The sequence below is a fragment of the Gorilla gorilla genome, chromosome 16 (genome assembly GCF_029281585.2).
Source record: "Gorilla gorilla gorilla isolate KB3781 chromosome 16, NHGRI_mGorGor1-v2.1_pri, whole genome shotgun sequence".
Classification (NCBI taxonomy): domain Eukaryota; kingdom Metazoa; phylum Chordata; class Mammalia; order Primates; family Hominidae; genus Gorilla; species Gorilla gorilla.
In genome coordinates this window covers 66,783,341-66,805,636 of record NC_073240.2, presented here as the reverse complement: position 1 = coordinate 66,805,636, position 22,296 = coordinate 66,783,341, and the positions used below count along the sequence as shown (strand labels likewise).

General features: G+C 49.7%; 1 protein-coding gene and 1 long non-coding RNA gene across 7 annotated transcripts in view; both read left to right on the top strand.

The window, feature by feature from the left end:
• The window catches only part of MEGF11 (multiple EGF like domains 11), a 389,675-nt gene that overhangs the window by 252,274 nt on the left and 115,105 nt on the right, over positions 1 to 22,296 (top strand). The window lies entirely within an intron of this gene.
• On the top strand, positions 12,341 to 13,216 carry LOC129526865 (uncharacterized). Its single transcript, XR_008671659.2, has 2 exons — positions 12,341 to 12,661; positions 12,848 to 13,216. It is a non-coding gene; the product is annotated as an uncharacterized lncRNA (long non-coding RNA).

The window sequence follows — 22,296 nt, the reverse complement described above, 5'->3', positions numbered from 1 at the left end:
TTATAACAAGGATGGCCTTTGCTCCAGTTTCCAATATGTTGTTTCTTAGATCCATCTATGACTTTGTCAGAGTGGCCTTTGCTATGCATATTTCTATCAACATTCTGGTCACAACCATTTAATCTCTAAAAAGTTCCAGACTTTCTCCAGTGTTCTCTTCTTGTGAGCTTTCACCAGGATCATCCTTAATGCTCTGTTCACAATGCAGACTTTTTCCAGCATTCACTTCAAAACTGTTCCTGCTTCTACCCATTACCCAGTCCCCAAACCCTTCCACATTTTCAGGTATCTGCTGTAACAACAATCCCATTTTTCAGTATCAATTTTCTGTCACAGTCTGTTTTCTATTGCTATAACTGAATACCACAGACTGGGTAATTTATTTAAAATAGAGGTTTATTTAGCTCATGGTTATGGAGGCTGGGAAGTTCAAGAACATGGCACAGGCATGTAGTAAAGCAGCAATCCCCAGCCTTTTTGGCTCCAGGGACTGGTTTCATGGAGGACAATTTTTCCATGAAGGGGATGGTTTCAGGATGGAACTGTTCCATGTCAGATCATCAGGCATTAGATTGTCATAAGGAGCTTGCAACCTAGATCCCTCGCAGGCACAGTTCACAATAGGGTGTGTGCTCCTATGAGAATCTAATGCCACCACTGATCTGACAGGAGGCAGAGCTCAGGCAGTAATGCTTGCTCACCTGCTGCTCACCTCCTGCCATGTGGCCTGGTTCCTAACAGGCCACAGACCAGTACTTTCATAACGAAGCCACTCCCAAAATAATGAACCCATTCCTGTAATAACAACATTAATCCATTCACGAGGGCAGAGGGATTAAGTTTCCAACACACGAACTTTTGGGAGACACATTCAGATCAGAGCAGGGAGTACTGTCATAATCTTGTTTTACACATTTGGAAGCAGAGGCCCAGAGAAGACAAGTAGTTGCTCAAGATCACACACTGAATTGGTGGCAGAATGTGGATTTAAGTTCAGATCGGCTTTCTGCCCAAGCTCAGCCTCTCCACCACTCTTCCTCACTGCCTTATGGATGTCTTCACCCCTCCATCCCCCCACGTAAATTCCTGAATGTGAGGACAGTACTTCACTTGGAGTGGGAAATGGTTATCCTGTGCTCCGCCTCTGATCTGGTGCTGGATTGAGGTAGAACCCCAGCCTGGCCTCCATGGGAGAGAGTGTAGTGATCTCAAAGTGACATTTGCCAGGAAGACCTCAACTTTGCTAACCCTTCACCCAGGCCCTCCCCTCCCAAGACAACATCCTTGCATATTCTATGCCCTATCTCACAGAGGGAAACCAGACTGGGTATAGAAGGTCCTGACTGTGCGCCAATGAGCAAATCTACCCAACATCGAGGAACACGCACTGGGGCATATCAGATGTTAATTAGTGGGTACCTAGGATGGGCTGTGCTTCATGGAAAAAGTGAAGGGACCTTTACTTGGGTAGAAGACAGACCCATCAAAAGAGGCTTCTAAGACATCCTAACTTTGAGAATTTGGTCCTGATGCTTCAGAAAGGTGGTCAGAAAGGAAACCCCACTTCCCTCTGCTTGGACAAGGTATTTGCTTTATCCTATCAGGCTGATAATCCCAGTTGTTTGGGTTTGGGTACAGAATGGGCAAGTGCAGGCAGGACCTAAATCTTACTAAACAGCATATGAGCCCTCTTACATTTCCCTTTTATTTTCCCTGAATGGAAATCAGGCCCCAGGTTGAATCCTCAGACCAAGCCTGGGAATTAATTAGGCATGTAATGCTCGTTAGCAGTAATGGATGTTCCTTGCTGAAGTCCTTGTGCAGCTTGGCGGGGGACGTGGCCTCTGTGGTAGGAATTGAGCATTTTTTCCTGAGCAGGATCTTGACACTGCAGGGGCTCCAAAGCCTGTATGTAAAGTTGAGGGGTGGCAGGGCACAGTGGCTCACACTTGTAATCTCAGCACTTTGGGAGGCCGAGACAGGCAGATCACCTGAGGTCAGGAGTTCGAGACCAGCTTGGCCAACATGGTGAAACCCCGTCTCTACTAAAAATACAAAAATTAGCTGGGCGTGGTGTTGAATGCCTGTGGTCCCAGCTACTCCGGAGGCTGAGGCAGGAGAATCGCTTGAACTCGAGAGGTGGAGATTGCAGTGAGCCAAGATCATGCCACTGCACTGCAACCTGGCAACAGAGCAAGACTCCATATCAAAAAAGAATAAAAAGGTTGAGGACTGTGTGTTTGAGTGAGGTAATGGATGTGTGGTCTGAGGCATGTATACAACATGTATGGGATATGTTATGTGTATTGACATAGCATGGGTCCATGAAGGGTGGGTATTACATGTGAGGTTTCTGATATATATGCACTGGGTGTGATGTGGAAATGTGGTATGGGCTGGATATGTCATGTGAATACCTGCCATTTTGCATGCGGCAGGTACATAGCATATGAGTTGCAGACGTGTGGCCTGTGTGCACGAGAAGTCGTGTCTGAATCTCTCTGTGTGTGCTCAGGTGTTTGAGCCTGAAGGACTTTGTCACTGTCAGAAGCAAGATTGCTGAGAATTCCCATGACATTGGGCAGAATTATGATCCTGCTTAGCGCTGAGATAACATTGGTTGGAGAAAGGATGGATGAAAAATGTCCCCAGGAATAGAAAAAGGAGTTAGACTGGCTTAGCAGAGGATGAGCTGGTGCTGGGGAGACAGGGAGGAATACTTGATTAAAACTGAAAATATCTGTTACCAGGAGGGAGAGGTCCAGAGGAGGGAAAGGGACAGCTCAGCCTAGAGGAGCGCAGGAGGGAAGAGTCATAGGCAGTGGAAGCCGGAAGCCCCAGGAGGGGCGTTGATGTTGGTGGAGAAATGTGCAAAGAGGAAGGCCTGGGAGGGGGAGAGGAAGGCACAGAGGTCCCCACTCATCTCCCAGGACAGAGGTAACTCATGGAAGTCTTGAGTAGGGGGCAGGTGGCCCAGGGCCCACCTAGAACAATTCTTGACATCTCTGGGTCTGCGCCCCTCAGGGGAAAGACCCCACCGTCACACCACCGTTCATCAGTCACAGAGCAGCTTTCCTCTCCTCTTTTCCTGCTATAAAGAGGTTTCAGTAATGTGACCATGTCCCAAATGGGACATTTTTGAGACTGAAGAGTGCTATTAATAATTATGCCAGGCCAGCAGGTGAAAACTGGGACTGTCTCAAGCACACAGGATGTATAGTTTCCAAAGGCTTAGAGGTCAGGAAAGGTGAGTGTAAAGAGGAAGACTTCTCATTCCTCACCCAGGCTCAGCCTACCTCCTGTGGGCAAGGCTCCAGCAGAGAAGACCTCGAATGCCACCAGGCCCTTGAACTTGAACATCCTCTGCACCCCTCTCTGGCTCAACCCCCATCAGAACACCACAGGGTAGCATGGGCTTCTGAGAAAATCCAACCTCTCCCCAAAAGTACCCAGAATCATTTGAAGGCACCAAAAAAAAAAAAAAAAACAAGGCAATTCTGTTTGCCTGGCCACACTTCTCTAAGGCTAAGCTCCATCCAGAATCCAACTGTTCGTTTGAGCATCTCTCTCAAGATACTCTGGGATAGAGACAGGGATGGATTTGGAGACCCCCAAACATCACCCTTCTCCCCTCCTCTCTCTCCTTGTAGTCATTTGACAAACATTTATTATTTGGCTATCTAACTTTTACATTGTGAAAATGGCATTACAACAAAATTACAGGAAATGTTTAAAAACAAAAATAAATCACCTCTAGTCCTTCCAGTTTAACACAGTAATTAATTTCGTTTTGCATAGTCCCTTCTGATCCTTGTCAGCATTTTGATTATATAGTTATAATGCACATATAATTTTACATTCTAACTTTTTTATTTCACATTTTACCATAAGCATTTTTTCCACATAACATAGTTTTCATAAATATTTTAAATGGCTACATAATAGTGCGTTGGGTTTATATACCATAATTTACTTAACAATTCCCCTATTGTTTGACCATTTAGGTTGTTTTCCATTTGGGGCCATTGTAATGTTGCAATGAATATCTTCATGCATATAAATAATTGTTATTCTTTTGAATGATTTCCATTGGATACAGTATTACAAGTGGGATTACTGGGTCAAAGTGAATGAGCATTTTATGACCCTTAATGTATATTGCCATATTGCTTTCCAAAATGATCATTTGATCATTCCTATTTTCAACATTATCAGTAATGTGTGTACCAGTTTCTGTATAACATTGTCAGCAGTGCATGTTATTTGTTTCCCTAAATTGTTAATCTAGGAAGTGTAAAATAGGACCTCCCTGTTGTGTTAATTTGCATTTACTGGCTTTCTAACAAGGACAGACATTTTCTGTGTTATGAAAGACCTTTATTGGATACTTACTATGTGGCAGGGTCTGTGCTGGGTGCTGCAGGGGCTGCAGAGATAAGACAAGGTCTAGTCCTCAAGCTTGCAGTCTAGAACAGGCAGGGACACAACTGATCACCAGGAAGAGGAGACTGGGTACAGTAAGACTGGGTACAGAGACATCTTACTGCACCCAGTAAAAGGGAGCTGAGACAGGGGACTCTGGGAGGAGGCTGGTGGGTGTGCTGACATCACAGTTGTCAGAGCACCTTGCATCTGTGTGATACGTCCCTCTTTTCAGAGGGTTTCCCTCTTGATCTTTTTTGACCCTGAATATTCCTCCAGACAATTGTCTTCACTGTCCCCATTTTGCAGATGAGGAAGCTGAGGCCCAAGTCTGTTAAATAACTCACATTTGGTCACAGCTTAAGGTGGAGAGCTTAAGAACGCTAGCCTGGGGTTTCTGATCCTAAGCCCAATGCTCTCCAGGGGACATCAGGCCAACAGGAGAGGAGGGCATAGAGGGCAGTGACTCTCAGCCCTGATCATGCATCGGAACCACTGAGAGCTGAAAAAGAAAAGGTAGATTCTTGCCACCCCCACCCAAGATTTGTGCAATCTGAATCATCAAGGGAGGGGCCCAGGATCTGAAGCTCCAGACTCTCAGGGTGGTTCTGAGGCACTGCCTGGGTCATAGCCCAGAGATAGGGGGTGATGGAACAGGAAGTGGACCTGCAGTGGGGCAGAGGGGAAAGCTGGGGCTTGGCCATTGTGAACGGGAAGAATGCATGGGGCACCCATTATCTCAGCAAATGTTATGGTGCACAGTGATGGAGCAGAATGAGTTTCAGGTGGCCCTGCCTTATCATAGGCCCCTGTCTGTGAGGGACGGTGACTGCCAGTGGGTTCAGCTTGACGTGGTCACTGGTACTCAGGCATAACAGCCCAGTGCTGCCTCAGAAGAGGGTGATAAGTTGTTTACAAGGGCTACTGGGAACCCTAGTGTGGACTCAGCCTGTGGCTGGAAGGGGTAAAGTCGGGATTTGAACCTGTGTCTTCTGAGTCTTTGTGTGCTGATCAATCTGGAAGTGTGCTGATCAATCTGGAAGTGTGCTTGTTTCTGAGTGAGCTTGCTGGCCTGGCCAGGGCCCTGGAGCTTGCTGGGGAGGCCCAGAAGTGTCTCCACAGTTAGCGTGTCCAGTGCCCACTGGATTTCAGGAGTGGGAGTGCTGGTGCATGAGGGCTACCAGAGATAATCAGGCAGATCACAGGCACCAAGACATCACTGCAGGTGGGATATGTGTCCTTCCAGGTAAAAGAAGAGAAAAGGGATATTTTCAATTTACATTTCATATAAACGACACCATTTTATTCTCCCACTGATCCTATAAGGCTCCTGGGGCAGTGAGAGCATACCTGTTTTACAGATGCAGATGTGAGGCCACAGTTGATAAGTACCTTGCCTAAATCCACATAGCTAGAGCAATAATGCTAGGCTTCGGCCGGGTGTGGTGGCTTATGCCTGTAATCCCAGCATTTTAAGAGGCCGAGGCGGGTGGATCATGAGGTCAGGAGATCGAGACCATCCTGGTCAACATGGTGAAACCCCGTCTCTACTAAAAATACAAAAAAAAATTAGCTGGGTGTGGTGGCATGCGCCTGTAATCCCAGCTACTCGGGAGGCTGAGGCAGGAGAATCCCTTGAAGCAGGGAGGCCGAGGTTACAGTGAGCCAAGATCGCGCCACTGCACTCCAGCCTGGTGACAAAGCGAGACTCCGTCTCAAAAATTAATAATAATGCTAGGCTTCAAATACAGGTCATCAGCCTCCACATCCTGCACTGTCTCAATTAGGGGTGCATCCATTCCACAAGTGTTGCCTGAGAAGCCGGAAGGCTGGCAATGAAGAAAGATGATAAAGTCGTGGTCCCTTCATCAAGCAGTGCTACTCAAAGTGTGGTCCCCGGTCCTGCAGCATCAGCACCACCTTGAGCTTGTTAGCAACACAGAATCTCAGGCTCCTCGCCAGACCTCCTGAATCAGAATTTGCATTTTAACAAGACCTCCCAGGTGATTCTCATGCACATTAAAGTTGAAAAAGCCTTGTCTCTAGACAGCTTCTGCATGCTGGCTGCACATTAGAATCACCTGGGGAGCTTTGGGGAGTGGGGGAAATCCCCTGTCAGGGCTCCATCCCCGGAGATCTGAATCACAATCTGGAGCGGGGCCTTGGCATTGACATTTTTAAAGTTCCCCAGGTGATTCTGATGTGGGACTAAGTTGAGGAGCCACTAGTCCGGGATGTTCTAACCAATGCTGGTCAGGCCTTTCTCTCCTGAGTGCCCTGCCCTTTTCTCCTTTTAAGTTTTCTGTGCTGTGCAGTTGGGAGGCATTGTTAATTATCATCTTCAGGAAATAGGTGGGCCAGGAATTCCCCATCATTGTGGGGTTGAGATGCTGGACCCCAGAGCTTGGGAAGCAGGTCCTGGGGTCTGGATTAGAAGTTCACAGAAGTGTAAGTCTGCAAGCCCAGACTCAGGCTCGGCGGGGGGCTGAACAAATTAAGAGACAGGGGAATGTCCCGAGAGGCCCGCAGGCAAAAGGAGGTGTGGTCCGTTCCTAAGGACTCACAAAGCATTAACAGGAGTGGATCTGGGTGGCAGGTTTCATCATCATTCCCATATTATGGATTAAGAAATTGAGACTTGGAGATTTTAGGTTTTAGCTCAAGGTCACTTAGGCTTTTAAGACCTAGGACTTGAGCACAAGTCCGACTCCACCGCGCTACCCTTGTCCTCAGGGTAAAGATCTAGAAGAGGTAGTGGACCTCCTCGCCTCAAGTCCCTCCCTTTGGAGCTTTCTCCAGCCCAGCCCCTCTCCCTCCTCCCTCCTCCCTGCCTCAGGCTGACTGAGGGGCCCAGCATGAGTTTCAATAAGCCAAGCAAGAGTGGACCACGAGGAGCCCCCCAACTCAGGAATCAGCCTGGGACCAGCCCCTCCCTTGGGTGGCTGCCAGCAGCAGGGGACTTCAAGGAGGGGGCAAGGAGAGGAGAATGCGGGTGTGTTTTCCCCCTCTCTTGGGCACTGGCCCAGGTTTTGCATAGACTTGCTGGAAGAGAGAGTTCAATTTGGCTCTGATACAAACTCCACAGTCACTGCACTGTCATCTTCATTTAGTTAACGTTCTTTCTGGGCAGACCTGGCTGGAATTCATCTTCATTATCCAGTGAGGGGCTCACTCCGGGCCAGCTTTGATCTCCTGCAGATGATTTCCCCTGATGGCCATTAGCAGGGGTGGGGGAGGCTCAAAGCCAGGGAGGGGCCGGTCACACTCCCCCAACCAACACACACCACAGCCCCCACTCCACCCAAATAGGTGCCCAGTCCACTTTCAGCAGGACCCAGTTCGCCTCTGGCCTCTCTTAGCTGAGCTGGGAGGGGCTGAGATCCTGCTTCTTCCTCTCCCTGCCCCCACAGTGCCCCCATCCCGGCCCCATCCCTGAAAATTACCACCCACAAAGCCCTTTACAGAGCCCCTTCTCCTTTGATTTTCACAAGCTCTGAAGCCAGAGCTACCAGGGGTTCAGTCCTGGCTTGGTCACTTATATAGTGACCTTGGGTGAGTTACTTCGCCTCTCTGAGCCAGTTTTCACACCTGCAAAATGGGGCAACACCACCAGACTGACAGCATTTTGGAAATGATGCCACAACATAATGCATGTAAAGGGCCTAACACAGTGCCTGACACACAGTCAATGTGTTATTACTACTTCTTTGAGGCAGATATTAGCACACCTGTTTCCCAGATGAGGAGGCTCATGGAAGTGCCTCTGGCCAGCTGTGTGACTTTGGGAAAGTCATTTCTTTCCAAGCCTCAGTGTCCTCCACTGTGAGATCCCAAAGGTAACATCCGCACCTCCCAGGCTTGTGTGAAGGTCAGCTGAGAGAATGTGTGGGCGCAGCCCCAGGCGCCCCAGGGCTGACTGCAGGTTCAGAATTCTGGAGCTGGTGGGGCTGCCCCCATGGAGGGACTTGTTCTGGGCAGCCATGTTCCCCAAAGTACCTGAACTCTAAATGAGGCCTTTGTGGCTTTTAAAATTCTTCCAGCTTTTGGTTTGGGTACCAGGAGTACAGAGACTGCTGGGTCAGCAAGATCCAGAGTCTGGTTCCTCACTCTGCTCTGGGTTCCCCAGGAACGAACCAGCCCCACCCTGAGCCTGCAGTTCTTTCCCACTGCTCAGCCCACCCACCTGGTTTCTGCTGGTGACCTCCATCCCCTCTGTCCCAACTTCTCCTGCCCTGGTCCCAGCCCTAGGTGTCCCCATCCTCAGCCCACCACTGGCAACCCTGTATGCACCCCTCCCCCTGCAGCCTCCAGACCGACCCTCACCATCCCCAACCCCACCCTTGGCTGCCAGTCTAGCCTCAAGTCTTTCTCGGCAGGGCTGTGCCCCAGCTGGTTTTAATCCCCTGTGATTGGCACTCTCTGACAGTGCAGGGTAAGGACATTTGGTCTGAGCAACTGGTGCTTCACTGCAATTATCTGCCCAGGGCAGCAGGGTCTGTAATCCAGCCCATTGATTCAGTGGCTTTTCTTCTGCACACACTCATGGGCACGCCGACCCCACTTGTCTGTGCAGACTCTGCAATGAGCAGAGACAGAAGAGCCTTTTTGCAACTGGGGCTGTGAGTCTTTGAGAAGAGTCTCCATTCAAAAAGGCCAGCTAAGAGGGATTCATAAAGTGTCTTATAAAGCCACACAGATGCCTTGTGTTCCCTGGCAGGGAGCCTTGGCTGACGTCCTCACACCTGACCACCCATTCATCTGCCTTTTCACTGGGTCTGCATGTGGCCTGGGCACATGGTTACAGTCTCTAGCCCCAGCTGGGCCTCCTGCAGACTGGGTTACCCTGCAGGGCCATGTTTAGAGGCTGTCATGGATATAGCTGTGCTTCTTCCAGGCAGGCTCCAGCCCCAGGCCCTGAGCTGATGGGCAGTTTGCTGCACCCTGGAATTCAGAGCAAGAAGCAGCTGCTACTGGCCTCTCTCCAGAGGACGGTGAAAGAGTGGAATCTCCATCTGGGCTTTTCTCTGAGCCCAAGGGACCTAGAGCTTCAAACAAGTTTTTTTTTGTTTTTTTTTTTTTGAGACGGAGTCTCACTTTGTTGCCCAGGCTGGAATGCAGTGGGATAATCTCGGCTCACTGCAATCTCTGCCTTCCAGGTTCAAGCAATTCTCCCTCAGCCTGTGGGATTACAGGTACCCACCACCATACCCGGCTAATTTTTGTATTTTTAGTAGAGATGGGGTTTTACCATGTTGGTCAGGCTGGTCTCAAACTCCTGACCTCAAGCAATCCACCCCCCCGTCAGCCTCCCAAAGTGCTAGGATTACAGTCATGAGCCACTGCCCCGAACCAATTTTTTTTTTTTTGAGACAGAGTCTTGCTCTGTTGCCCAGGCTAGAGTGCAGTGGTGCAAACACAATTCACTACAAGCTTGACCCCCACCCTCCACCCCCAAACCCAGGCTCAAGTGATGCTCCCACCTCAGCCTCCTGAGTAGCTAGAAGTACAGGCATGCGCCACCACGCCTCAGCTAATTTTTTAAAAAATTTTTTGTGGAGATAGGATCTCACTATACTTCCCAGGCTGGTCCCAAACTACTGGCCTCAAGTGACTCATCTGCCTCAGCATCCCAAAGTACTGGGATTATAGGTGTAAGCCACTGTGCTGGGCCAAAACAGAAATGCTTAACCTGGAGTGCAGGCACTGGGCCACAGTATGACCATGAACTCCTTGAAATTATGTACAAAGTCATATGTGTGTGTGCCTGCATGCATGCACATTTTGGTAGAAACAGTCCACATTTTCATCAGATTCTTAAAAACGTCTGACACCTAACAGTGTGGTCAAAGCACAGCTGCCTGAGACCATTGGGCATGACCATCAGCACTGCAGGTAGGCCCAGAGGCCACACTGGGCACTTGTTTGCAGGAAATGTATTGCATTACCTTACATGGAGCTGAGAGAGTACATCTGATGGAATCGCCAGCAGACCTGAGGGCCCACACCTGTCCTGGCTACCACCACATGCAGGCTCTGTCTGCAGGAAGGAGCCCCGAGCTCAGCCATCCGTGACCCAGGGCCAGGGTGGCCCTCTGTTCTCGCTGCATGGGTCTTTATATCCTTATTCCTGGACCTTGTGGAGCCTCCAAACCCACCACCTGCCTGGCTAGACAGAGCCTCCTCATCACCCCCATGCCCTTAATCCCGGCTGACCCAAGAGGCGTCACATGGCTTGTTCCTCCCTGTGCCAGCCCTTCCCTGGACTGCCCTGTACCCCAGCTCCAGCCGCAAGTCATCCTCAGACTCTGGAGAGACATTTTGCTCTCTTGCCAGAAACCACTTTGAAATTTGCAAACTCTTGCAAATGGAATAGTGAACAGAGAGCAGGAGGAAATCCCCACAAGTGCCAGTGTTCCCCCTGCTCTTTCGGCTCCCCTCCCCGTCCTGAGATGTCCAACTCACACCAGCCCACCTGGGTCTTAGTTCCACACTTTGCCAAACCAGCGTGGAAGGGCAGGGGTATCTGGGAAACTCTGCCAGTCCCAGAGCCTCCTGCAGAAAAGCATTTGGGCTTGAGCCCCGGGAACTGGCTGCTGAATTTCCGTCTCCCTGGGACACAGCGTTTTTCCTTCTCACAGATTTTCAGAGCCAGGAAGGAGCTTGCAGACCACCCTGGCCAATTCTCCTCTATTTCAGACTTCACCTTCAGGACAGCATTATTGATTTTTTTCGTTTGTTTTATTTTGTTTGTATATGTATGGCTTCTATTCCCAAAGAGATTGTAGGGTTAAGAGATTTCTTTTTATTCCAAGTGTCTAAAACAGAATAAAAACTCATACATATAAAAGATACTAGGGCTGGGTTTGAATTCACATTGTCCAACCCTCTCATCTTGCTGACAGGCAAATGGAGGCTGAGAGGAACATCTGGCCTGCCCATGGCTTCCTGACCCTGAGCCCAACCTTCCTCTACCTTTTGTTGATTGATTGATTGACTTATGACAATATCAAGGAGCAGGAGCACCAGACAAGGTAGGGGTGGGCTCCCCAAGCGTTGTCCCTGCAGGCCCCTGCATCACCTCCCCAAGAGAGGTTGGGAATTTCTCAGGACCAGTGTCCTCCTGGACGGTGTGGAGACCCAACATCACTACTTCTGATGCCACTGGAATTCTTTTTTTTGTTTGTTTGTTTGAGATGGAGTTTCGCTCTGTCGCCCAGGCTGGAGTGCAGTGGCGCGATCTCGGCTCACTGCAAGCTCCGCCTCCTGGGTTCACGCCATTCTCCTGCCTCAGCCTCCTCAGTAGCTGGGACTACAGGCGCCTACCACCTCACCTGGCTAATTTTTTGTATTTTTAGCAGAGACGGGGTTTCACTGTGTTAGCCAGGATGGTCTCGCTCTCCTGACCTCGTGATCCGCCTACCTCGGCCTCCCAAAGTGCTGGGATTACAGGCGTGAGCCACCGCGCCCGGCCGGCACTGTAATTCTTAAAGATATCTCCAGGAGTGAGGGAATTGGGACCAGCCAGCAGGAAGTCTCACCATTTCTTTCAACCTAATGCCAGTCTTTCCCCCAGACATTTCCCTGGGAAGGAAGAAAGCTTTCATTAGTGAATTGGAAAGACAGGCTTCAGATACCATTAAACAATACTTTTTATTGCAAAAGACAGAAATCCAACCTAAGGTTTAGGCAGAAATGGGGATTTGTTGCCTCTTGTAACTGGAAAGAACAGAGGTGGATGTTGCTTCAGGCCCAGCCACACCAGGGGCTCAGATGATGTTGTCAGCAATCTGTCTGCACCTTGCCTCGGTTTTCCTTTGTGTTGGCTTTGTTCTGAAGTCTTCTCTTCCCAAGTAATGGCAGAGATAGACACCAACAGCTCCAGGACCACAGTCTCCCAGCCTAACAGCCCAAATGGAAGAGAACACCTACTTACCCAATTGTTCCTGTTAGAGTCCCAGGATTGAATCCCATTGGCCAGATTGGGTCACATGCGCATTCCAGAACCAATCGCTGCGACCAGGAAATTGAATGATCTAATCCTAGGGGCCTGGGCCCTGTGCTGTACAAGGGTAGAATCAGCCTCCTACAGGACCACCTACAGGACCCGAGCTGGGGAGGGGCGGTGGCTTTATGCTGACAAAACAACAGCTGCCCGTTATCCCCTCCCCGGTTTAGCTCCATCACAACCCCACCTCCGTGTGCTTACCGGAGTGGCCATGGGCTGTCTTGGAATGGGCAGGTAAAGGATTGAAGGAAATGGGTAGCCGTGGAAATAGCTTACAAGCCCAGAGCCAGAAGCTGGTAGGCTTGCTGGAGGGATAAAAGCTCCTAGGTAACCCACACCCTGGCTCTAAGTCCGTGGGAAGGATGGTATAAGTGATGCATGTGAGGTTTTTCATATTGTGTCTTTTTTGATCCTCATAAGAATGTCGTAAGATGAGGAGAAGAAACAGAGGCTCAGCGAGTGAGGTCGCATACCCGAGGTCACCCAGCAAGCAGTATTCCAACCCAATTCTCCATCCGAAGCTCTCAGCAGCATTCCGGAAACAGCGCCAGGCCCCCTGGAGGAGCCGGTCTGCTGCTGGCTGCGGGGCTGGAAGGGGCCTGCGGTTCCCTAGCCTCCCTCAGAGCTGCTGGGTTCCTGGAGTAGAGGCCTGTGCTGCCCCCAGGGGAGGGAGGGCAAAATTGGCCTAAGACCAAGGCAGCCGCAGGAGGGGCCAGCCTCTTGCAAATGAAATATTCATGGGGGTTATTGAATCAAGTTTTATTGGAATAAAAATACACTTGCTGAATACATTTATTTCCCGTGGTTGCTTTCAACCCCATTCCCTCCCTGAGTGATTTGATTTGGGGGCCACAGAAGGTTTTTTCCCCCAAGTAAATTAGACTTCGTTCAGCAGAAGAAGGATGCCATGTCAGGATTGGTGCTTGGCAAGGGGAGTGCTGTCTGCGGCCTCTGGGAGGACTGAGGGCCCAGAAGGGAAGGGTCAGGAGGTCAAGCTCCTGGTTCCCATGCACAGGCCCTGTCACCAAAATCATCCACACTCGCTGCACCCTCCCCTCTTTCTTGGCCTCCCTGCCCCTTGCCACTTATGAGGGACCAAGCCTGACGTGTGGAGCCAGGGAGAGTCCCACAGGCCTGGAGTCGTGGTCATGGGCCTCACTGTCAGATGGACCTTCCGAAGCCATCTAAGAGGTCCCCATCTGGGGGGCAGGGCAGATGACTCTGCCCTCTCTGCCAAATCTCTCTTCTTTCTGCGTTTCTCCTCCTCACCTTAGCGTTCTTGGTTTCTTTCTCTTCTCTCCCTCTCTACACATCTCATTCTGGCTTCCCGGCCTCTGGCCTCTCTCCAGGGTCAGTCTCTCTCCAAATGTTTCTTTTGGTCTCAGTATCTCTTTGGCTGTGTCTGTGAAGGTCTCTTTTTCTTCCTAACCTCACACTCAGCACCATTCCACAACCCCACACACACTCACACACAGAGTCTCATGCACAGGCGCACACTTGCACACGCGGACACCCTCACCCACACATAGGCAGGCACCCGCTCACACACACACATGCGCTCACCAGCTGCACACGCACACCCTCTCCCACACAGTCATTCACGGTCATGGGCTGCTGGCTGACTCAGCAGATACAGCCAGGGTCTTCTGTCCCCGCTCCCTGCCCTAGAGTGGGCATCTGGGGTTCACCCTACTCTTCATGCACTGCACAGAAACCACAGCGGGGCTGAGTCCAGGCCACCCTGTGCTGCCTGTAGCCCCACTCTCTTATTTCACAGGGAGGAGTCGGAGGGGAGAGCCTAGAGGAAGGAGCCCAGCCACAGGTGTCACTTCTCCTGAAGAGCACAGCTGGGCAAGGCGGAAGGACTCTCCCAAATGGGCAGGGCCACTGGCTGGCTGGTCCATGCCCTGCTTAGTGACTGGAATGAGATGGGAGGGGCAGACTCTGAACTGTGCTGAGGGCTCCATGGACCCTCAGACAGTCAGGCACCCAAGGGAGACTCCCTGGTTCTGTGGCCCAGCCAGCCTCATCCTGTGGACTGCCCTTCCTTTTCCTGAAGCTGGAGGGACCGTGCCGGGGTGGGCACTGCCCCATCACACACATGTTGGTGCCCCAGTGCCCTTCCTCCCCGCTTCCTCTCACATTCACCACTTGACTGTTTCTGGCTTCAAGCCCACCCGGCTCCTTCCCTGAAGTGTGACAATCAGGCTCTTTGCCTGCCCTGCAAGCGGCTCCTTCCCTGAAACCCTCTCTTGTCCTTGAGGGCCTGCCTCTCATCTCTCTGTCTTCCTGGCAGCCCCTAGATCAGCACCCCAGTCCTTCTTTGCTCTACAGGCCGCCTGACAAATCAGGTTCTCCCAGCACTCCTGCTCACTCACTCTTAGGCCACAGTGCTCCCTTTGGGAAACCTCTCTCTGGACCCAAGACCAATGGTCATTCTGTGCCTGGAGCAAAGACATCAGCAAATAGCCTCTGGGCTTCGGCTCCTCAGACCCCTCTAGCAAGTGGAGCCGAGCCTGTGGGTACTGAGGAGAAGGGTGTGACCCTCAGACACCAGGGAGCAAGCAAGGACCTCCTGGGGGAGGCATCCTCGGAGGGGAGGAAGGGATGGGTCAGACCAGCAGGGCCAGAGGATTCCGGGTGCTGATGGTAAGAAAAACCAGCTATGGGAGGGAACATGGTGGCTAGACAGACCTGGCCCCATCCAGGTTCTTCACTTCACAAGCTGTATAAGCTTGAGTAAGTCATCTGGCGCTCAGTCAGTTTTTCCTTCTGAAAAGTGGGCACAGTCGTATCCGTTTAGATGCTAAAGGATGAAATGTGCTTGGCCCACAGAAGGTGCTCAGTTAACAGCAGTCCCTATTGTCACCATCATTAGCAGTATCCTGAGGACCCAGGGGCACCAGCAGTTCCCTGAGGTGGCTCCCAGGCTGCCTGTCATCCTGACCATCTCTGCCAGGCCTGATAGGCTGCTGTCTGTCTGCAGATGACAGCTCCATTATAGTAATCACGGGCCTGGCCTGTGTGGCTTCCCCCTCCTCCGTCCCCTACTGCTTATGATAATTTAATCGATCGCATTCACCCGGGCTGTGCTTCTCCAGCAGCTCTTCATGACTTAACTTGGGAAGGACAGGAACAAAAAATAACCCCTGTCCAACATCCCTGGAATTAGGAGCTTTGGCTCTGCTCTGAGTCAGATGACCATGGGTGAACCAGAGAGAGCTTCGGAATCTCCCCTCATGGAGGTATCAGAGGAGAAGGGAAATCAGTCCCTGCCCAAGTTAGGCCACCTTTGGGAAAACTTCCTGTCTCTATAGGCATCCCTTTCCCCATTCACAGGGAGCAGACAAGTACACCAGCATAAAGAAGATTCATTCATTGCTAATTCCCACGGCATTTGAATGAATTTGTATTTATAATAAATTAAGTGAATAAAAGTAAACCTCAAATACTTGTATAGCACTTACTATGTGCTAGACACTCTTCTAAGGCCTTTACAAATAATAACTCACTTAAACTTGTCGTTTTGAAGGTGATATTCAGCTGTCAGCTTGGATTCGTAGCTGGAAGCTTTGTAAAAGAAGGCAGTTTGGATTAAAGACAATTTGTCGGTGTCGCAGGTTGTCAAGGGTGTTGCTAAGAGGAGACACTGTGTTTAAATTTTAACTCCTTGCTTCCAAAAAAAAGAAAAAACTGAATGGATGGAAAGCAGAGTCTTTGTTTTTCTTTTAGAATAGAATGACAAATTGTTTTGCGGTCGTTAGAAAACTCGGGGTTGTGATTCTGATCTCACATAAAATTTGTTGAACCATGTAAATGAGGCAGGCTGCTGCTCTCTGATGGCAGTGTGCAAATATTGCAGGAAAAGTACTCAAGAGGAGGGTTATTTTGCAAACCTGGTGGCAAATAACTGATCCTCTTCTATAAATGATCCTAATTGATCATTGAAAGAAAATAAACCACAGGATGGAGGAGGGAAGCAGGAGCATGATATAGTTGAAACAAGATTGGCCATATAGTGATGATTACTGAAGCTGAGTGGGTTTTTTTAAAATTAGTTAAATAGAAGGAAAAGATAATTCTATAAATAGCTAATTCTTTGCCCTCTCCCATTCTATGATTTGATACCTAGGAATGTGGAAGGGTCTCTCTCCTCTCACCAAGACATCCATCCCAATGCCTACCCACCCACCCCAAGTAGGTGGGCTCTGATGAATCTACCAGAGCCCCGCCACCAACTCCCACCACCCCACTGAACCCCACCCAACCCCACCCACACAGTAGCACAGGGAAAAGAAGATCATCAGTGGATGAGCAGAGATTCAGGGCTGGGAAAGGTGGAATCTTCTCATCGTCCTCTCAGGCTGTGGCCCGGTGGCCACCTTGCAGTTCCCAGCACTCCTTCCCAGGGCAGGTGTATGCTGTCTATTGGATGAATAAATTAATCTAATTACTCACCACAGGTCTGCTTTTCTAGATTCCCAGGAACATTTGCTGAGCCCCTACTCTGTTCTAGATACTGTGTTGGGAGCTTGCTATGTGTGTTCTCATTCAGTTTTCTGGGAGTAGACTCCTTACCCCCTTTTTCATGATGAGGAAACTACACCTACCCCCATGATACTATAACTTTTATGACTTTCTTCACCAGATTATGAGTTTCTTGACCCAGGGACTGTTTTATCTTTCATCTTTATTTCCCCATAACCCTATCACAGTGAATGGTCAAAAACTGTTGAATGAACGATTAAATGAATGATTAACATTCAACAAGAGGTTAGATGGTGTATCTGGGTTATGCAGTTAGTAAGTGGCAGAATCTGGATTCAGATCTAGCCGAGAGCAACTTTTGCATCATCAGAGCTGCCCAGATGACCCTCACCCTCCTACAGTGGGCTCTGAAACCTCTTAAGCTCATTCCAGTTGCCTGATGACCACTGCAGAGGTGACTAATCCAAAAGAGCAATGGCTGGTGAGGGGAGAGGGGACTTGGGTATGTAGACCCCTCCGCGTGGCTCCCTGGTCCACAGATAACTGTGTGCAGTGCTGTTGTGGTGCTGTCTTGCACTAGCTCATGAGAGTCAAGTGTGCACATCTCTTTGCAACTTCATGTTTTGTTACGTCATGTTGATAAGCTTGAAAGCAATCATGGTGGGACGATTTACACCATGGAAATTGGCAAATGCTACAGATCAGGACTTTTTTTTTTCCTCTAGAGCTGGTTGTTGAGTGCGTACAAGCACATCCCTGACTAGGTTACAGCTGGCAACAGGAAGCTTCCAAGGGAAGTGCAACTGTGAAGCGTACATCTCTATGTGGTTATTTTCTCTGGGGAGGGCTGTCTGACCTCATAATTCATCCCTTGTCACTGGCTATAAGTTGCTACAGGTGCAGTGATGGTAACAGGAAGCCCATGATGATGAAAGCGGAGAGTTCTCAGCTGTTTAATTTTCTTGCCTCTCACAGAAAGTGGCATCTCCATGTTGGGGAATGGTGGGGTGGGGTGGGAGTAGGGTGCTCTTTGTCCCTGGAGTTGCCTCCCCACGAGCTTTGTTGAATGATGAGCACTCTCCTCCTGGGGTGCCCTGGGAATCTCAAAGCGGTTTTTCATGCCTATCACTCTCCCTCCCAGATTTGTTTTTACAAGTGGTCTTTCTGAGGCTTTCTGGCTGGAAATTCTGGAGCAAACTCAGTGCCTGGAAGAGGAACAATGGAAGCCAGGTCATTGTTTGACATAACCAAATCTTGTTTAGCCCTAGGAAGGAGCCACCCTAAGGGGCAGATATATTATTCTCCTGTATACTGGATCGAATAGTGTCTCTGAAAATGAATGTCCATCTGGAGCCTGTGAATGTGACCTTATTTGGAAATACGGTATTTGCAGATGTAATCAAGTTAAAATTAGATCATACTGGATTAGTGTGGGCCCTAATCCAGTGACAGACATGGCAAAGTCTAGGAGTCCCCACAGTCACTCTCTTGCAGGTGCTATCAACCCTACTCAACTTTTTATGTTTCTCTCTTCACGATCCCCATCACTACTGCCTTTGTTCCAGGTCTCCTTGGCTTGTGCCTGGACCATCGCCTAACTTCTAACGGTCTCTGTGTTTCCTCTGGCCTCTCCTCACTCAAACCCATTGTAATCAGATCACAGTCCCAGAACCACCACCCCAACCATGGCCCTCCTCTGCCCAAAGCCTGCAGTCACTTTCCTGGCCCCAGAAAGGAAGTTCAGATTCTCCTGTTGAAATTGATAAGACCTCTATGATCTGGCCCCTAACTGCTCCTCCAGCCTCAGTCTCTCTTTGCCTTCACTTGCCTAAGTCAGCCTGTATCCACATGGAACTACTCTTATTCATTCCCTGTACTTTCCCACCTTTGCCAGGTGCAAAGTCTCACTCTTCTCTTTACTGATGTGGTGTCCCCTCTGCACTGTCATGAGACTATATGCTTCCTATACAGTCCCCACTATTATACGGCCCTTGGGTGTCCTTCTTTTCTTTCTCCTTCAAAAGAATCATGATGGGCGTTGGAGTAAGACAGCCCAGCTTCAGATCTTTGGCCTCAATTCACTGTGGGGATATGGCAAGTTAATTGATCTCTCTGAGCCTCAGATTCCTCCTACATCTGTTCCTCAGTGAGATGTGGAGATTAGATTAGAATGTGCATGTCAGGCGCCCAGCACAGAGAAGTCACTCAGGAAATGGGGGCTCCTTCTGTATCCCCAAGGACTCAGGATTGCAGGTGTGCAACCTAAGTTGCCATGTTGATATCAAGAGCAGTTGTGGGGCCTGGAGACCTGGGGTGGGGGTGGGAGGCCTGAATTCTCAAGGCCCAGACAGAGGATAATGGCAAAGCAAGCACAGAGCCTGAGTGGGAGGGTGAGGCTAAGAGCAGACAGGGCTGGCTCACTAAGGCCACTTGGGTACTGCCATGCTTCCCTGACTGACGATGGAGGCCAGAGAACAAGATGAACTCTGCCGCTGCCCTCTAGTCTCCTCCAGCTCAGCTTCCATGTGGATGGAAAAGGGCATGGAGGACAAAGACTTGAGTTCCAGCCCCACCTGGGCAATGACTCTTGAGCTATCTTGGTCAAGACCCACTCCTCTGTGGGCCTTGCTTGCCTTATCTGTAAAATGACAAGGTGAAAGAGGAGAATCTCCAAGGTTCTTACTACAAAAAGGACAATGAGATGGAAGTTAATCTCCACCCACTGATACAGCAGCAGAGTTCCAAACTAAGCCCGGTCCAGCTGGCTGGCCCTTACTGCGAACCCCTGTGCGGGGGCTGGCCCATCATCATCACTGGCCCTGCTTCCCAGAGAAAGCTGGCAAAGTCTGGGATGGCCTCCCCAGGGCTCCTAGGGGAAGCGCTGCTGCCTGGTGGCCTTGATGGCTGTGGCTTTTGGCAGGCAGGGAGCAGAGGGCAGGTGCTTCAGGGCCCAGTTTAGGGCTTGTGGGCACCACAGAGATGACAGCTGCATCTGCCCTCCTTGTGTTTTCTTATTTGTTCCCAACAGGAAATCGATAATGTCAGAAACTGTGGGATAACTCTACAGGCCCAATCAATAGACCCTGATTAATTCAGTCGTGGCCGTTGGGTAAATTTGCTGCATCATAATTAGAATTATTAATTAAAAATAGGAAATCGATTGACACAAATTAAGCAAAGGAGGAGTCAGTTGGGCTGCTTTGACATTGCATGGGCAGGCGCTTGAAGACATCCCATTGGCTCTAGCTTTGGGGTCTGTCATCCCACATGAGTCCCAGACTCCCCCACACCACAAGAGCCTAGCTCCAGCACCTGCCACTAACTAGGGAGCGGAGAGCCCTGGGCCTCCAAATGCCCGAGCTGGAGGCCCCCAAGAAGCATTTCACCCAATACTTACATTTTTTTAATGAAAAACAGTAAGGATTTTAGGAGAAAATATATTTCTGCTCATTATTTTGCTTTCTTCTTTTTGTATTTATAATGTTTTTGGTAGAGATCAGGTTTCACGATGTTGCCCAGGTTGGTCTCAAATTCCTGGGTTCAAGCAATCCTCCTTAGCCTCCCAAGTAGCTGGGACTACAGGTACGTGCCACCACGCCTGGCTAATTTTTTTTTTTTAAGAGATGGGGTCTCACTATGTTGCCCAGGCTGGTTTCAAACTTCTGGGCTCAAGTGATCCACCTTGGCCTCCCACAGCATTGGGGTTACAGCCACCTCACCCAGCCCTATTTTGCTTTCTTTATGCACATGCATACATCATCTTACCATAATATATACATAATTTGTGTTCTATTGTGTTCTTTTTTCTCTCAACATCATGGCATAACTGTTCCTTTATTTGCACAAAATTATCTTTTTGAATGGCTGCATAGTATTCTCTGGATATACCATAATCTGCCTAACCAGTTCCCCATTGTTGGCCATTTAAGTTGTTTAATAATAATAATGATGATAATAGTAATAATAGCTAAATTCCCTGGGGGTCCATTCTCACTGCTTGCACTGTGGGCGCTACATGCATCGTTTTTTCTGATCCTCATGACAACCCTCTGAAGCAGGTGCTATTAGGATCCTCTTCAGATGGGGAAGTGAACACTCAGAGGAGTTACGCGACTTGCCCGAGTGACTTGTCTGGGGTCACTGGAGGCTTGCTGGAGGTGGGGTGTGGGAAGATGAGGGCTCTCAAGTCCGAGGTTGTTCTGCCTCTGACTTCTCGATGTTCACAAGTGGGTGGCCACACACAGCTTTCCACATCTCGCTTTTTCTTGTCCCAGTGTCATTTTTATAGATGAAGACACTGAGGTCTGAAGGGAAGAAGTGATTCAGTCTAAGTCCCATAGCTGGGCAATGGCTTACCCAGGAAGGGAGCCAGGCCTCCTGGTTCCCTGGCCAGAACTCTTTTGACCTGCCTCCCACTCCCATACCACCTTCCTTCTCAGTCCCCTCCCTCCTCACTGCTCCCTCAGGATCCTCTGAAATCTTACGGTGGCCACATGTGGGCACAACAATCCCTGAGAACATCTGTCCTCAACTGAGTGCTGAGACTAAAGCCCTTGGAGGGTCAGAGCAGCTCCTGCCCCACCTGGCATTTCTATACCAGCTCTGGGACGGTCACCACCTGTGACTGCTCCTGGCAGGCCCCCTTTACACACACCCAGTATTGTACCAATGAGTGTGGCTGCCACATAGAGAGTCTCCATGGTCCCCAGTGCTCTAGCTGGGGAATTCCCTCCCAGCACCTGTGCCCCTCTCCCCACTGCCACACCCAATGGCTTCCCACTTGTCAAGAGTGGACTTTCTGACCATGCTTGAAAGTGGTTTTCTCAATCCTCATTCCACATGCTGCCCACATAGACTGGGGCCCAGTTAAGTTGGCTGTGGGTTATAGGTAATCTCAGTGGCTCCTAGTGGTGGAACCCCATGTTTTCTTTCCCATTTAAGAAAACATCTAGACATGCAAGTGATAGAGAGGGAAGTTATCATGCACGTCCAACATTGACACTCTGTTATTTAGTATGAGAAATAAATTATTCGCCAGCTTGGTACTACATTAGTAGCAAATCACTTGTGACAAACCCTGCACTCTATTCAATAGAGCTGTCCAACCTGCAGTCCATGGGCCGCATGCAGCCCAGGATGGCTTTGAATGTGGCCCAACACAAATTCATATACCTTCTTAAAACATTATGAGATTTTGCTGGGTGCGGTGAGTCATGCCTGTAATCCCAGCACTTTGGCAGGCCAAGGCGGGTAGATCACTTGAGGCCAGGAGTTCGAGACCAGCCTGGCCAGCATGGTGAAACCCCATCTTTACTAAAAATACAAAAATTAGCATGGCATGGTGGTGCACATCTGTAATCCCAGCTACTCAGGAGGCTGAG